Source organism: Mya arenaria, chromosome 12 (assembly GCF_026914265.1).
Source record: "Mya arenaria isolate MELC-2E11 chromosome 12, ASM2691426v1".
NCBI classification, from domain to species: Eukaryota; Metazoa; Mollusca; class Bivalvia; order Myida; family Myidae; genus Mya; species Mya arenaria.
The window spans coordinates 5,308,951-5,326,671 of NC_069133.1; positions in this window are offsets into that span (position 1 = coordinate 5,308,951).

Sequence of the window (17,721 nt, forward strand, 5' to 3'; positions counted from 1 at the left end):
GTCAACTTGGACAGTTACATTTGTGACTACTGGGTGTTCCCAGTTAAACTTTAGTATTGCAATTACACGACCAAAGAGCAAATCAACGCATATATTTACTTCAAATATTTTAGTACAAGATACATAGAAATGAATGCAGCCAGTCGAAGCAACATTTTTGAAACTTTTCAAGTCAACAAAATTTTAAGGAACAGGCCGCCTAACTCAAAGTATATAACTATTATCTAATTGAATCTGATAGTTATTGGATAATTAAGGAACGGAATGAAACAGGAGAAAAAACAAATACGTTTCTAGTATGAGTTCGCAAACGCCGTGATGTCATGAATTCTAAAAATGTATCAATCACAAACAACACTACATACGACTTGAGGGTAACGTGCATGTTACCAGTTCCTGTTAAACACAATGATTTCAGGAAAATATAGAAACCATATCACCAAGAAACGCTCCTTTTTGTATGTATTTTAATGGGTGTATCTAAGTCTGGAAATTGTAACCTTTTAAAATCCTGATGGGAGTTTATCAAAACCTCAAATGTCGGTGTAAGCAATATGACCAGATAATGAATAACTGTACTGTGGACGACACATGAAGCATGCTGTATCACATGAAATTTCTTTGAAGTAATGAAGACTTTCAATATGTAATAAAGATAAGACCTTGCTTGCTAGATTTTCCTCGGAATCAAATAGAATGACGGCAGTACACCTTTTTTAATTTGATTAGTTAATCATTTGAAAGCACCTGGAAACATCTTGATTTATTTCCTTGAGGCTATACCACGTCGAAAACACTGCAATCCTTAAATGACAAAATATTGTTGAATTTAGATATTAATATTGTGCTCGAAAGAAAAACATGACAGTGGTATATATAAATTCAGCCGAATGAAATGGATAGAGTTTTGATATAAAAATTATTATCACAAGATAACGTAGCTATGTTATTTAAGATTAAAAGTTTTCTTCGTTGTTCCTTGTAAAACAATAACTTGGTAAGATTAAAATTTAAAAGAAATGTTCGTGTAAAATTTGACAAAATCGCTTGCAACAACGATGAAACACCTTTAAATGTTTATATTAGACTTTAAATGTTAATATAGATCTTAAGGTATGAAAGTAAATGTTCGAATTTTCAGCCAATCTATTGGATATTTAAATATAGTAGTTTAAACCTCATTGGCATTAGAAAAAACAAAACGTTAATGTCATCCGTTTGTTAACAAATGTCTGGACAATATAAGTCATGCGTATTTTCCCGATCGAAAGGTTGATTTAAACACAAGTATAATAATGGTTACAATTAAATAAACGTATAACAATAATTAACATCTTACACGTTGGTTTTATTTCTCTACAAAATTTGTCTTTCAACCTTTTAAAACAAATATTACAACAGTCTAAATTTAGTTCTGCAATATTAAAGCAGCACTATAGCGCAACATACAACCAACGAACTAGAAAAAGTTGTCCAACGTTTGGAATTCAATAGTAAATTATTTAAAAACTGTTGTTATTTGGTTTTAGGTTTACTTAAAATATCAGCATATGCTTACAATCTGACTTTTGCCATTTCCCTGTTTTGTTATATTTCTCGGAATAAAGACAACATAGTATTTGTTCTTTCAAATAATAAATCATAACGGAAGCAAATCAATAGCAATTCGTCACATTTAGTATATAAATTCGACAGTGAAATAGAAACTCGCAAAAGCAAAAAACATTTACAAAGTGTTGAACGAAAGTAATTTGAAATAAGAAATGTGACTATTTGAATACTTTTTAGTCACTGCAGTAGTTCAATTGAATCCAATGTGCATGGCGAATGTTATGAACTCAACAATATCGTATCAATTAGAGTGAAACAGTATGATCCCCGCAATAGCGGGAAGCATCAGGGATATTGCAATTAAGATGAATGATATAATCATTTATTCATTACATTGCGCTTCTTTCTTTTAAAAAAAATATTAATCCTCAATTAAATAAAAAGTGTCAGCATAGTTAATTTTTAAATTTCCTTGAAATAGTTTTCTTTCCACTGTGTCGCGAAATTGATGGTGAAAACAGGCTGGCGGGGTGCGAGTGAATAGTCAAACTCGTATCTTTTATCATGTATTGATTGTCTTGGTTACATAAATTGTCAGGATTGTAATAAAACTCGATAGCGACTACACAATTCATTCATGTTATATATCAAAGACACAGACGTTTATAAAAGTTCGGAAACGTAAGAAAATAAATTGTTTATGTTTGAAATTGTGTTGTTGATTTGCTGTATTGTTGATAATCATTTAGGAATGCAAGAAAGCTGTAACGTTAGTATTGTAAGGACTTCCACAGCTTTCTTTTTTTATTTTGACTAATTAAAGCAGCACTCTCACAGATTGAACGTTTTGACTTTTTTTATCTTGAAACGAGTCATTTTTTGCAAACATCCATGGACACGAGTTATATACGACTGCTGACAAAAATTAAATCACAGATTTTTATATTGCAGTTCAAAAATTAATGTTTTATGCAGTTTTGTTAAACATGCTATTAAACATTAATTTTCGAACGGAAATATGCAAATCTGCGGTCTGATCTCTTGTCAGCAATCTTTTATCATTGGTTTGCAGATATTTACGCAAAAAATTTGGTCTTTCCAGGACAAAAAGTAAAAAGGTTGTAAAAACGGTAAATATGTGGGAGTGCAGCTTTAAGACAAATTTAACTAGCATCTGTCATTGGATCAGATATTGGTATTTCTATCAGCTTGAAATATATCTATTCCAATTATCTTTCTAATTTCCCGGCTGATTGACCCCCTGTCTTACGGACAATAAGGCTTTGAAAAGCCTCTCGTAAGTTGATTGATAACGCAGATTAGGTCCATGTATATTAATGACCGATATATATAAAGAATGAACGAAATCCCAACAGGAGTTTATAAAAAGACACATCAAGACATGTTTAAGCTGTCATTCATGTCTGATATATTTTATATTCATCTTATTTTGGTGACGTAAGCTTGTAATTTGTATGTTTCAACCTACGTCATGAAAATCCAATTTTCTTTTTCTTGTACTCTTTGTCAAGCGTTACATGATTATCGGACTGTATATTTGGCATAGCTGTATATGTTCTCCATTGTTAACAGGTCTAGAAGTTATTAAAACATTGATGACAGTTACATGCCGAGTAGTAAAAAAGACGAACATATTTCGACGTAAAAAGTTGAAGTTGAGATTCATCAAGCATTAGTTTACAATTACATTATGAATTGTTAGGTTAGCGTGTTTAGCGATATATATATTTTTTTTATATACATATGTATACATGTTTAATATCGTTTGTAAAATGATAATGTTATTAACAACATAATTAAACATACCAATATCTTAAATTTTTCCTAATTTAAACATAGTGTTTGGCCTGAGGGCTTACGGCGTTGCTTAAAACACCGATTATTCCCTATTTAGGATGAACATCGATCGGAAAAGAACGTATTTATATATTGAGAATCGTCGATTCATGTATGGAATGGTGATAGTATTGTGCGCTTTCATGTGGCCTTGGCCTTTTAATTTTTAATATTCCCCATTGGAAAATTTAAATTAAAAATACCTTTAAATAAACCCAGTTTAGAGACACAATGTAAGGGACTCAAAGGCACGGACCTAGACACACAAAACGTCCACACACAACAAACAGACCACACGCATCTGCGTTGTTTTTTTAACTGATTACTTCAAGCATGATGACAATTATATTCAATGAATACTTAAAAGAAATAAATCTGAAGGACTATAAATGTGTTTTTTAATCAATAACCGTATGCTTTTAGAATAAGTAACAAGCGTTGTTATACGCAAATCCGTTGACCTCATTCTTAAAATGTGCTAATAACCAGAAAGGAACGCGCAGCACTGACCAAGGGCATAATACACACGTAAGAATTACTCCTGATTTATTTATTTAGAAATAATCAGACCACATTTTGACAGAGAAGGCTTAATATGAAGAAGTTATAGCATTACTTGATTGTGATAAAGCTGTTTATAAAAGTACAAATGTATAACTATACAGGGAGCTATTAAAGTAAGTTAACAACTCAAGAAAGTTACCGCCATAGCCTTTTTTAAATGATAGCAAAGATGTGAAGATAATGGACAAATTATTTTTACCTGAACCTAATATGTTATAGAGTCTGCTAAGATAAGTTCCTTTTAATTCAACTGGATTATCTCTTTTCTAATCTTAAATAAGGCTGAAATGCTTGGAACGGACTACAGTTGATACTCATTCAAATTAGCTTTTATTATTGTATTTCCCGTGCTATCAGAAAACACGTCAAAGACAATATTCGACGTTATCATATATGAGACATATCGAGACGATTTCGGCTTTTCACGATCAATTTGACTTTCAAATTCTGAAATTGCCCCTTCTTTCCTGTATTTTAATTCTGTTGATAATAATTGGTTAATGTGTTAGTGCTTTTTTTCAAATATCGTTGTGACATAATAAAACTATTGAACATTGACAACCTTCAAAAATAAAATTAGACAATTACAGTGTATAACGGAGAAATTGCGTATACAAGACACTTGTATGCACGGAACTAATAGATAGTTTCTGACAATCTTTTTTTGGAATAGCAGAGAATCTATCCACGTCTGTTGTAATGGCGGTAATGGATTTCCTATGGGAATATTATTTTTTTGTTTATCATGCAAAGCAATAAGATATGTGTGCTTATTTGCAAATAATTCAGGCAAGTTGTTTATAACTTGCCAACTTGTTTCGATACATGTCTGGTATTTCAGTGTTGTTCATGCCTTTTATAAATATTAAAACAGATAAGTTTATTTCTGCAACATGAAAGAATGCACGATATCGCAATATACAACCGCCGTACTAGGAAACGTTGCCCAACGTTCGCATGAAATAGGCAATTATTTAACAATTATTGTAATTTGGTATTAGCTGGTTTACTTAAAACCTCTGTAATTAACGCGTACTACATCTGACTTTTGGCATTTTCCGGTAATTGTTATATTTCCCGGAATAATGAATATCAGATACTTGTTCTTTTAAATACCGTTGTCATAACAACCACACACTAAACAACAATTCGTGACATTCATTGTGATCAGCCATCAAATACGACAGAGAAAGAGAAACGGACGACAAATTTAAACAACTGATTTTATCTACTAACAATTTTACAGAAGCATCTTAAATGAGTTATGTGAATATATATATACTTTTTATTCATTACAGTAGTTCTTTTAAGTCCAATGCTCAATAATGAATGCATTTTTGCCCTCACAAATATCCAATCAATTAGAGTGAAACAGTGGGATCCTCGCAATAGCGCGGAACAACAGGGATATTGCAACGAAAGTCAATTATATCACCATTAATTAAAATATGCGCTGCTTTATTTTGAAAGAATTGTATGAGAACTGTCAGCAGAAAAAGTTTTATTCATTTTTTTGGAAATAGTATTATTCAATTTTTCACGGCAGAGTGATGATGAAATCCAGGCTGGCGGGAAGTATGTAAACCTTACCGGTGCCTTTGAGTGTGGATGAATAGCTTAACTTGTTGTTTTCATTGTCGTGTATTGTTTGTCTTGGTAACCTTGTTTATCATTATTGTATCAATACTCGTGAGTGACTTCAAACATGTTCAACGTAATGTATAAATGTTTAGAGCTTCCAAAACATCAGGATAATAATGTCTTTATGTTTTCAATCGTCAATTTTGTTGTTGTTTTGCTGCATTGTGGATCTTCATTTTTTAATGCCAGAAGCCTTTAACGTAAATGTTGTGAGGAACTTCATTACTTTCTTTAATGACGCCAAGTTTGATTGTTATAATACAACATGTGCTAGAATCTGCCATTGGAGAACTGTTATTGAGAAATTGGCATTTCTATCAGTTTGCAAATATATCAATTGTAATTGTCCTTCTAATTTTCCGGCTGACAAGCCCCTTGTCTAAGTGAAAATAAAGCTTTGTTAAGCCTCGAGTAAATTGATTGAATACCCAGATTAAGTCCATGTATATCAAAAACCGTGATATAAAGAAGACGAACGAAATGTTAACAGAAGATAAAATACATCAAGACATGCTCAAGCTGTCTTCTTTAACAGAAATACATTTTATCAATCTTATGTTGGAGACGTCAGCTTTAAATTGGTATGTTAATGGTCACCCTACGTCATGTAAATCAAAGTATGTTTCTCTTCTACTCTTTGTTCAGCGTCGCCTTATTGGTCTGTATATTTGTCATAACTGCAAACGTTCTTCATTGTGTATTAACATTAATATATTGATGACTACAGTTACATGGCAAGAAGTAAAAAGATAAACATGTTTCACTGCAGCTGACGATATTGTTATATTTACATTTCGGATTTTTTACTTCTGATTCCAATTTTTCATAAGCTACCTAATTATCATTGTCACACAAAAACGTCTTGTCAAACTTCGCTGAACTGCTTGCACCATTTCCAACTTAAGAATGGGCTAGTATTTGGTCAATTGTTCCTGGTTTGTTTTTCTTCAATCTAGATTCATTAAAAACAACAACCTTGAATGGATTCACAACTTGAATGATGTTTGGCCGCTTTAACCATTACGGAATTGTTCTCATTGTCTCGCTGTGCCATCATAGGCGACAAAATCTACGCCATTACTAAAGGATTTGTTGATATTTGTATGATGCCATGTGAGTGTTCAACGCAAATCAAAGGTGTTCAGGTGAGATGATAAAATAATACCCTTCAATAGAGGTGCATTGATTGTGGAAGGCTATAACTAAATGTTAAGAGCCCGGATGTGGTCTAGAATGCCCAATTTATTCAAAAGGTCTGTTAAGACCTCAGAGATAAGATCAATTCTGCCTGACTAGAACGTGTCTTTCTTCCGGCTTGTCGCAGCATTGATTCATTCTCGTGAGACGCGTGATTTCTCTCAAATTATCCAAAATTAGCCATAGTGTTTGGCCTAAGAGCTTACTTCGTTTGTTATAACTAAGATTTCTTTATATTTCGGAAAATTATCTCTCGGAATGGAACAAATATTGAGAATGGTCTCATAATTTATGTCATGCCGGTAGAATAGCCCATGTTATTATTGGTTCGCTTTTGTTTGCCCTTTTCTTTTAATTTTGAATATGCCCCCAATTGGAAATCTAAATAAATAATATAATGAAAACTAGAAGACAAGCCACCAAAGCCCAAGATGCACTGAACGAGATATAAAAAACAACGTTCATACACCTAAAACTGACCACATGCATCAATATGTATTTGATAACTGATGTAATAACCGTCTTTAAACGGACAGTGAAACGGAATGGAACTCGTATTCATTCGGCAATATGCACGGAACCTCATCCTTGTCCCAAATTTCAAAAAAAATACAAAATTGGAAATACTAGCCTCATAGGAGCAAAAATCATGTTCACTGCAAATCATCCTCATACATATTTGAGGTAAACCAAATTTTTCATGGTGATTGATTAAATAAATGTTTTATTTCACATCTCTATAAGTGTAAAATGTCAGCATGACATTGTAACACACATTAGTATCTGCTTTGTTTTTAAACGGATTACTTTAAACATGATGACGGTTTGATTCAATAGTAAAAAAAAACTGAAGCACTATAAATGTTTTGAAATTAATAACCTTACGCTTTTAGAATAAGTGACAAGTGTTGTCAAACGCAAATCCGTTGACCTCATTCTTAAGATGTGATAATACCCAGAACAACAAGCAACACTGCCCAAGGGCATGATACATTCTCTAAGAATTACTCCGGATATATTTTCAGAGTAATAATCAGACCGCAATTTGACAGAGAACACGTTATATGAAGTTGTTGTAGCATTAAAGTATTGCGATAAAACTGTTAATTAAAGAAACAAAAATATACAGGGAGCTTTTAACGTTAGTAAACAACCCAAGCAAGTTACCGCCAGAGCCTTTTCTAAATGATAGCAAATATTTAATAATTGACCAATTATTTCGCCCTGAACGTTATATATTATAGAGTCTGGTGCAAGTTTTTTTTATCGAACCTTATTATCTCTTTTCCATCCTTAAACGATGCAGAAATGCTTGGAGCAAAAAAAAATTGATGTTTATCCAAGTCAGCTTTCATTGTTGTATTTCGCGTGCTGTCAGACAACACTTCAAAGGCAATTTTCGACGTTATCATATATGAAACATATTGTGATGATTTCGGCTTTCCACGATAAAAATCCTGACATTGAAAATCTAATTTTCGCTATTATAATCATGTTCATACCCAATGTTTAATGTTTAATCTTTCATTTCAAATATCTTATTGATCAATCATAGAAATCGAAAATGACAAGTACATTGAATAATGCAGAAATGAAAATGCACTTAACTAACTGGTAGGTTCCGACAAAGGTTATTGAAGTAAAAAGGAATTTATCCACGCTTGTTGAAATGACGGTAATGGAATATTTATGTTGTGGTAGTTAACCATTTTCACCTGGTTATCTCACAAAGCAGTGTTTTTCGGCCCTGTCCTTGATTTTCTAAATAGGGGTTTTGATTATTGATTTGACTGCTGGGCTTGTCCTTGCAGTTTTCAAGGTAGTTTCGAATGCGTTACGATGATTGAATCAGTCTCATTTCATACGAAGTGTCTGCTATAAATAACTCATGAATCTGTCAACACATTACTAGTGAAGCTGAGATAATTATTCAAACTATTATTGCAGATAAACATGAAAGATTTTGGGATCAATCCAAAACAAATGCTTTGATATTTCTCTATTTGAGTATTCAAAGACATGTATATTCTACAATGCTACGCCAGTCGTGAACTAGCTTTTGGGGCTCATTCACGGAATAAAACTGTTGACATTCAAAACGCAAACAAGAGAGAGTAATGGTGCTGGAGAGAGAAGAATCGAAAGAAGGAGAGAGGGAGGATCAAGAGATAGAGAGAGGGGGAGAGAGAGGGAGAGAGAGAGAGAGAATGAGAGACAGAGAGACGGAGATACATTGAAAAAGATACTGACGTCAAACTTCGTTCGTTTGGACGTCAGCAAAACATGCATATGTATGTATTAACACATTGACACCAATGTATAACGGTATCTATCACGGTTTCAAGATATCAAGCTACTGTTTCATTGGACATTTGATGAACAAACTTGCTATTTTCTTTTCAAATCAATATGATTTCCAGTTATGTTTGGATGTCATCACTGTCAATGCAAAAAGAGTGCTTCGTGATTTTGGGAGAAAATGCTCACTCCCATCGTTGCGATGTAATGTATAGATGCGTTAAGCAGTGCTCATACCCGTGTCGTATGATACTCGTATCACGTTAAACTTGGCCCAGTGAACTTCTGTTTCGCTGTCAGTCCGAAATCGGGACCCCAACATTTAGACCTGTAAATACTTTTCCTATTGTTTTGAGACCTGTTGTGATTTTTCTAGGTGCCTGTTGGGCCTTTACATTGCGCTTCTAAACAGTGAATTCGTTTATGTTTTGTCTACTTGGCCTACCCTTATTGATTCCATCGTGTTATTTTAACACTGAAATAACACGGAAAGACAATAGTTATTCAACTGATGAAGATCAGCAATCTCGATTGGATTGATATAGTTTATTGGCAGTTTTGTTATTACAGCAATTGATCATAGCAACATAAAACAGAAAGAAACGTTTAAAGTATGCGTGTTGTCCGATTCCCATTCTTGAAAAATTCAAGGGCTTTTGGTAAGGAACGGATATTGATAATACATTGAAGCAATTGCAGTTTTGTAAACTCTGATTGTTATTCAATGTTCTCGCTGAACATACATCCTCTAAGATTACGTAATCCTATTGAAATTTCTAATTATCTATATATTGAATTTTTTTTAAGGAATTGTTTGCAATATCGCCCATTATCAATATCATAAATTTTATTCGCTTACGCGAATCTGAGTGATTTAGAGCGATGTATATAAAAATGTGTAGACTCCTGAAAACGATGTATATACCATATAATATTTTTAATGTACTACATTTTAAACAGGTAATTTTTCACCACTTCTTTTTACATATATGTTTTTTCTTTAAAAAAGATATGTACGGCGGATACATTGTTTACGTTCCAAGTTAACACCATTCGCGACTTCAATGACGCCGAAGTCGTTAATGGCTTCAAAGCGCGTATACTAAACTACTTTCAAACGTATGTTACAATATAATATCACTGGACTAAATGTACGTTTTTGGTTTAATCAATTATAATCCTTGAATACTCAGTTATATTTCGCTTCTGTATTAAACAAGTTCGTCAAGGCAGTACTATTTACCGTCGATATTGTGAGGAAATTTATTTATAGAAAGGTCTACTTTAACGTTTCAGCCACAATTGTCTCTGCATGCCTTATCCTGCAATTGTTACTCTGTATTTGAAATCATCCGAACAAAATGCACTACAATGAATTTGTTTATAACTAGTTGTATTATAACTATAAGAATCAGTATAACATGTGCTCACCAAAACTAAATGTTAATTTACTTTACAAGACAATGTGCATGTTGTTCAGTGTTATTACTTCAAACATTCCAATGCAAGTAACGGTTATTAATCATACGTTAAAGCTTTTTCAGTTCATTAAACTTGAATTGTTATTCCAGGTTCTCAACTTTATCGTACAAGATACGACACTCCCATAGAGATTTCCATTGTTTGCATTACGTTTAGTCGACATACCTGCATAGGCTGAACAATCACCACTTCCAGTATCAAGAGGTCTCTTAAAACTATTTATAATTAGAACTTGATTTAACTTGGTGGTATATGATTCCGGAGATATAACAAACGCACGATATTAACTGTCTTCTAAAATCATGTTGGCAGTTAAATATAGCGTGGCTGGGGGCAATTTGTCTCATGTAATTATCTTTTTTTTTTAAATAAAATGTAATTACAGTGAAAAACCTAGTAGTCAACATTCCAAAACGACCATATTTAAGGGCATGATGATGAGTTATGATGGCCACTGAACGAGCGACACACACTGTATAAACAACAAAGACGTAGCACTACATGTTGAGTGTTTTCTTTTCAATATAACTCATATATATACACAGTCGCTCAAAGTCTGGATCTGTTTAAACTACAAATGGAAACGAAGAGGATGGAGTCATTTTAATAGTGATCCTACAGATACTTATAATTAAAGATACAATGCGAACCACAGGGACACTACCAATAGGAGACATTTAACGTTGATGTCGATACACGTCGATACAAGTATGTGGATTATTACTTATACTTAATCGTTTACCCCAACATCTATAACAACAATTTTAAAGGGACTCGCTTTTGTGTTGGTCCAGTGCACATTTTTGGTTGACAAAATAGTGGGGCAAATTAAAGGCGTCTTATGACTAATATACTGACGGCTGAATCCCTCCAAGCATTGTTTATTTATTCTCAAATATTGACTTTGAAGTCAACAATTTTGAATAACGTTAGTAACGCGATTCACCAAAAGGCTAAATAGATAAGATATCCATCAGTTTGCGTATGAGTCCTTGTGGGTGTGCGGTTTTGTTTTTAGTTTTCTAACTTACCTTGAATGTACCTACACGGGTTCTCGACCAACTAAATCAAGAAAAGTTTTAAAAATATTTTCGGTGATTTTCTTTTGCAATTTCTGTAAAAAAGAGTAAAATGGTTATGCTATAAATGTTTTGATATGCAAAACCAGGAAAATACTGCCAAACATGAGCGAGTCCACTGAAAGTGCATGTAAATATGTTTATTCTCGTATGATGATGTGAGTGTCACAATGTGGGCCACTTTGGCTCTTGGGCCTGAAGATAAAGGTTGACGTTGCATATTTGGATACTGAGCCTTTCCCTGTTATGTTGATTATGTTATAAATAGAGGATATTCTTGTACGTGAACACTCGGATTTTTAGGATATTCTTGTACGTGAACACTCGGATTTTATACGAAAGCGTTATTTCAAGTCCGCCAGTGTACAATGCATAACATTGCAATCTAATTTAAAGTGATAGACTCTTTCGATCAGTGTTGCAGAATTCTGCATTTATTTAGATAGATCTTTCTGCAAACATGAAATTGCTTCCATTCATCTGGACGATTATTTTTAATCGAATCGTCTTGTGTTTAGAACACGAGAAATTTCACTACCATCATGCATGGGCGAGACTGTTGTCCTTGTACCTTGTTTACACATTAAGTATTCATGATCCATCTGATCATAAACGTAATGATTTTACCAGAACATCCGGAATACTTGACGAAACTTAATATACATGCAATTACATTTGCAGCACTGATGTTTTTTGTCAAAGACTACCTAACAATAAAACAAATACTTTCGTTTACTTTATCTTGTTCAGAGAACTTAACCTAGTCTTTCATTTAGTTGAACACAAACACATCAGTGCATCAAGTACATCAATTTATATCAAAATGTAGTTCAATAGGTGTTGCAGAATCGACTGTTTTAAGGCGTAGTTATATTAAAGATCCTCTTTTTTGCTTTATCTCTCCGTTTATATACATATTCATTTCAGTATTCCGTCTATTTTAAGGAGATTGACGCCCTCTTTGATGTACAATAAAGCTTTGCTAAGCCTCATTTAATTTGATTGGAAATTGAGTGTCAAGTCAATGTATATTATATCATCATACTTGAGTTTAAGGAAGATTAATGTCGTTTTCATAGGAAATAAAATAAAAGACATATTATGACATGGTCAAGAGGTCATATTTGTAATTTGTATAATTGACCCCCTTCTCATGTACAATAAAGCTTTGCAAAGTCTCATTTAATTTGATTGGAAACGCAGTGTCAAATCAATGTATATTATATCATTATACTTAAGTTTAAGGAAGATGAATTTCTTCTTTATAGGAAATGAAATAAAAGACATATTAAGACATGCTTAAGAGGTCATATTTGCCTTAAGAATAATATTTGTGACGCTAAAGCCGAATGCTTCTTTATAAGATGATATTCAACCCTGATCATTTCAATCAAGCAGGAAATTGATTGTGTGTTGGATGGACATTTCAGTGACAACAATAAGTACCTACTTTTTTTATTTATGTCTTATGTTATACATCTGAATGCATGCTCTTTCAGAAACCTATTTCTCTCAGGAACTAAAATGTCCTGGAATTTGAATATTAGCAATATAATTTTATACGAAAGGCATGTTTTTTACGGATGAAACTAAATTTAACCTGACTTTGAATTACAAGCGGCATGTTATTTGTTTTGAATCCAACACACACTATTTACATGAAAAACTACAAAAACAAGTACGGACAATAAGCATTTAATGTTTTAGTAGTCTTGATCACTCTCGGATTTCTACTTGTTGTTATATCATACCACATTGTTAAAATTGTCCACCGAGTTCATAGCACATATAAGAACACTGTCGACGTGCACTTAACATAAAACATGAGACATGAACTCGTTGTATTGTTATGTATTGATTGTTCGAGATAGATTCCAGTATGTTAGTTTATTGAAATAGTAAAATGGTGAACATTGAATTGGTGAGGAGAAAAAATATTAACTTTGTACTTCTTCACATTTACCTCTATATACCTCTTTATACTTCTTATACTTTTACTTCTAAGATGCAGCTGTCACTATTAAACTGTATTTCTTTTCTGCAGTCATAACCACTAAGCAATTTCTGTATGATGTGTTGATGTTCATTTCCTTTAATTCGCTTATGGAATCAAATGATGGAATTTGTATAATGGCATATGATTCCGATTCAGGACATGAACATCATATATATAATCTGAAAATATCACACGAAACACAAGATAAACAGCTCTTGTTAAATTCCGTTTCTTTTAACAATGTATGAACGCATGAGTCCTTTATGTTAGAGTTTGTTATTTTAAACATCGTATTTTTCAGGTAGATTGGATTTGTTATTATCGTTATACGGAGAAGACGTGCTTATTTGTTCTAAAACGATTTCTTCACCACATTATTTTTCGTTATTCCAACTTAAGTTGATTGGCCCTTTGGGGTCCTCGTTAAGGGTACATGTTGTGTACATTTGTTGTTTTGAACGGGAAAAGTTTGTTAATATGAGATATTTCTTATTACCCGTCTTTATAATTCCATTTTATTTACCAACAAAACAGTCATTTCGATCACCGTATGCATAGTTACAACCAATAAGGCATGTTCGATTTTAGTTGAGTTTAGTCTTAAGCATTTCCAGTGATGGTGGGTGAGTTTCTTCTCAGTTAGCAAAATTTATGTTCATTGGGAATGACACTCTACGTCATATAAAAGTATCTTACCAAAATTAATGAAATCATTTTGGCCAAAAGCATCATGAAGTGACTAAATGATTCATGATTTCGGTATTACTTTCTTATTGTTATTCTCTTGATATGTAACTATGACAAAGAAAAACATTTGCTTTGAAACCACCAGCATATTGCCTTAAAACATAGTTATTCTCCCCCCTCTCTCTCTCTCTCTCTGTCTCTCTCTCTCTCTGTCTCTATCTCTGTCTGTCTGTCTCTCTCTCTATCTCTCTCAATTAATTGATTATATATACATATCATATTATTATATGTAATGTGTGATTATACATATAATTATATTAAGGGACTATTATTGAGTGAAATTTTACGTTTCGTCCATTATCATGTTTGGATTGACTCTTTTACTGTATACATTATAAATATCACGAGTCACTTCCCTTACCACACCCGCAACGTTTCATAATAGCACAAGGTTTGTAAATGTATTAACAACATGATGAACATGAGAATTATAGTGTAAATATTACGATAGCAGTTTATTGCAAAAATTGCAAATGTTTGCACAATGATTATTTTCATAACATGTATTTATCTTGGTTTATCAATGTAGTGACCTTTTAAATTATGAGAACAAATTATTTTTTGTTTAAATATATGCAAAGATTAAGATTCATCTAATTTCCATTGCATTTTCTTAAATCTTGCTACCATTATTTTGAAAATGTCGTTCAGTTTTTTAATTTTAATATTTTTTTCCTTATAATATTCCCTTTAAATTGATTTATGGCTGGGTTTAATTACATTTTATTGCGTGCAAATAAAACATCTCACATATTGAAAATGTTTATTATCAAAGAACAGTGAACCCAGCGGTGGTTTTAAACTTAGGTTATATGGCGATACTTGACCGGCCCTATTTCGTTTAGTCAACGACGTGTCTAGAAATTAACTGAACATTAGTACTGCCAATGATACAGACTGGTTTACGTATTTAGTATGCAATTTATAAACGATTAACATGATAATTGAACATTAACATCACATTTAGGCAACACGAGCGCCATAAAATTCGTATTGCTTACAAGAAATATTGCCGGATATGGTGTAAGTGTAACGTCGGACTGAATTACATAATTCTACATTAGTACATCTATGGTTTCTTCGTCGTTCTAATCCATTGAAAACAGTGTTTTATGCACTGTAGCGGCGTTGACAGACGGAAGAACAGTCCTTATCGAAATAGACGCTTCTCAATTAAGATAGCTGTAAAGGAGCATTGCAATAGACTTCGCAGTTCATGGCAATAAAATAAACAATAAATAACAAGAGGGGGGATAAGAGATTACAGCAGGCAAAGTGACGGCACTTGACCTTTTCACCACATCGTCATTGTATGATATCTGATCTAGGACAATAAAGTGTCCGACAGAGTTTGCTATACGCCGGTTAAGCATATCATCTTGAACAGAATTTGCAATTAAACTTCATGAGTCCTGTCAGCTGATGTTGACAGGGTTTATTTTTATCGATGATACAAATTGTATCAAGCGTCGGAGAAATGTGATTTGTTTGTTCGCGGAAATACAACTGAGAGGAACGACACAAGCATATTAACAATGTCTGAGAAGCGCGTGCATACAATTTTCTTATTTGCCTTCAACGCCCAAACACCCAAAGGTCAGAAATGATTAGAGAAAGACGATCTCGGACCGATATTATTTCCGGAGAGCTAATGATTATCGCGATAAACTATTTTTTTATTTAGAAAAAACAAGAATAGAAAATAATGTTGGCTTTATAAAATGATCTGATAAATTTATTATGCCAATACTTCGAATTGAAACAGCACTTTTGCTTCTATTCACTCATTTTCCATGAAGGTCATCAGCGCTTACATTCGTATTGTAACAATTAATATCACACGGCGGGAATTCCGACCCAGCGGAAGTAAATCAGGATATTTGAATAGTGTAATTAAGATATTATATCGATTTATGAAGCATTTAGCTGTTTTCTATTATTTACGCTAAATGTTATCAAAACTGTCAGCAAAAAGTTTCTTATAAACGTTTATCAATACATAAATAGGCCGGCATGGTGGTCATTACCGGGTAAACATTGAGATAGATTCTAAAGTAAAGGGCCTTGTTTGCATTCGATCCTATAGAAACACGCATATTGTATTTGCTATACAAAATATATGTATGAAAATTAGGCAGACATGGTGACCTGTTTTGTAAGCTTCTTTCAAATTGAAAATACTGATTCGTAGATATTGGACAGATAATTATTATATTTCATGTGAATTCATTAAAAAATGCAGGAATGTTTGATAATTGAACAAAAAATAGGAAAACCATTTCAAAAGTGTGATGTTATACTAGGCTTACTTTTTACATTCGATCAGTATCCGCGAAGGTCTATTGCTGTGTTAAGTTACTGTTTGTTTGGGGATGATACCTTTATTGTGTATCATAATGAGAGTATGGTATAATACTATGCCTTTATAGTTTATAATCCCTCGCCTTACTCAACCTTAAGGTATATCGCTATGCCTTAAAACAGTATCATCGCACGCCTTAGTCAACCCTATGGTATAACACTATACATTAATACAGTACCATATCTCGCCTTAGGCAACCCTAAGATATAACATTATGAACTTAAACAGTATTATATCCCGCCTAGGCAGCCCTGAGGTATAACACTTTGCCATCAGACATTTACTTCTCTCGCCTTTGTCAAACGTACGGTCAAACACTTCGCCTTTATCAGCTCCAACCTTAGTCAGCCCTAAGGTATTACATTTTGCCTTCATACAGTATAATGTCCAGCCTAAGTCAAACCTACAGTCAATGCGAACATTTCAATTTTAGATAAGCAACTATTCCAATCACTGAAAAAAAGTAGAAAACGAAAATTTGAGATTTTTTTATTATACAAGAAAAAGTGTGCAATTTTGTTTTTTTTCAAGAATATGCTATCTCTATTGTAATTGTTTTTTTTCTTCCTTTCTGAAAGACATACATTTCGATCTTATGCGAAACTTCATTGTTTGTGATTTCGTTTTGCAAATAAAAACATCGCATCGGACGCAAAACTATCTAAGACGACTCCAAACCATTCTCTCTCAGGAATGATTGACACATTGACAGTGAAATAAAACAGCAGGGCTGATAGGCTTTCGCCATTTAACGGCTCATTGATACGCCAACATTCTCTCCGGTAGGGGGAATATATCATAAGCGAAAAGCATTAAACTCTCGGGGCAGGTATTCATCATAAGTCCATTCGTCATACAAAACTACTGAACATATATTAAGGTGGGCTTAGAGGATGCCTTTTGTAATTAACATAGAGTTAAAAAGTTTGCTTCATATTTAAAGTCAT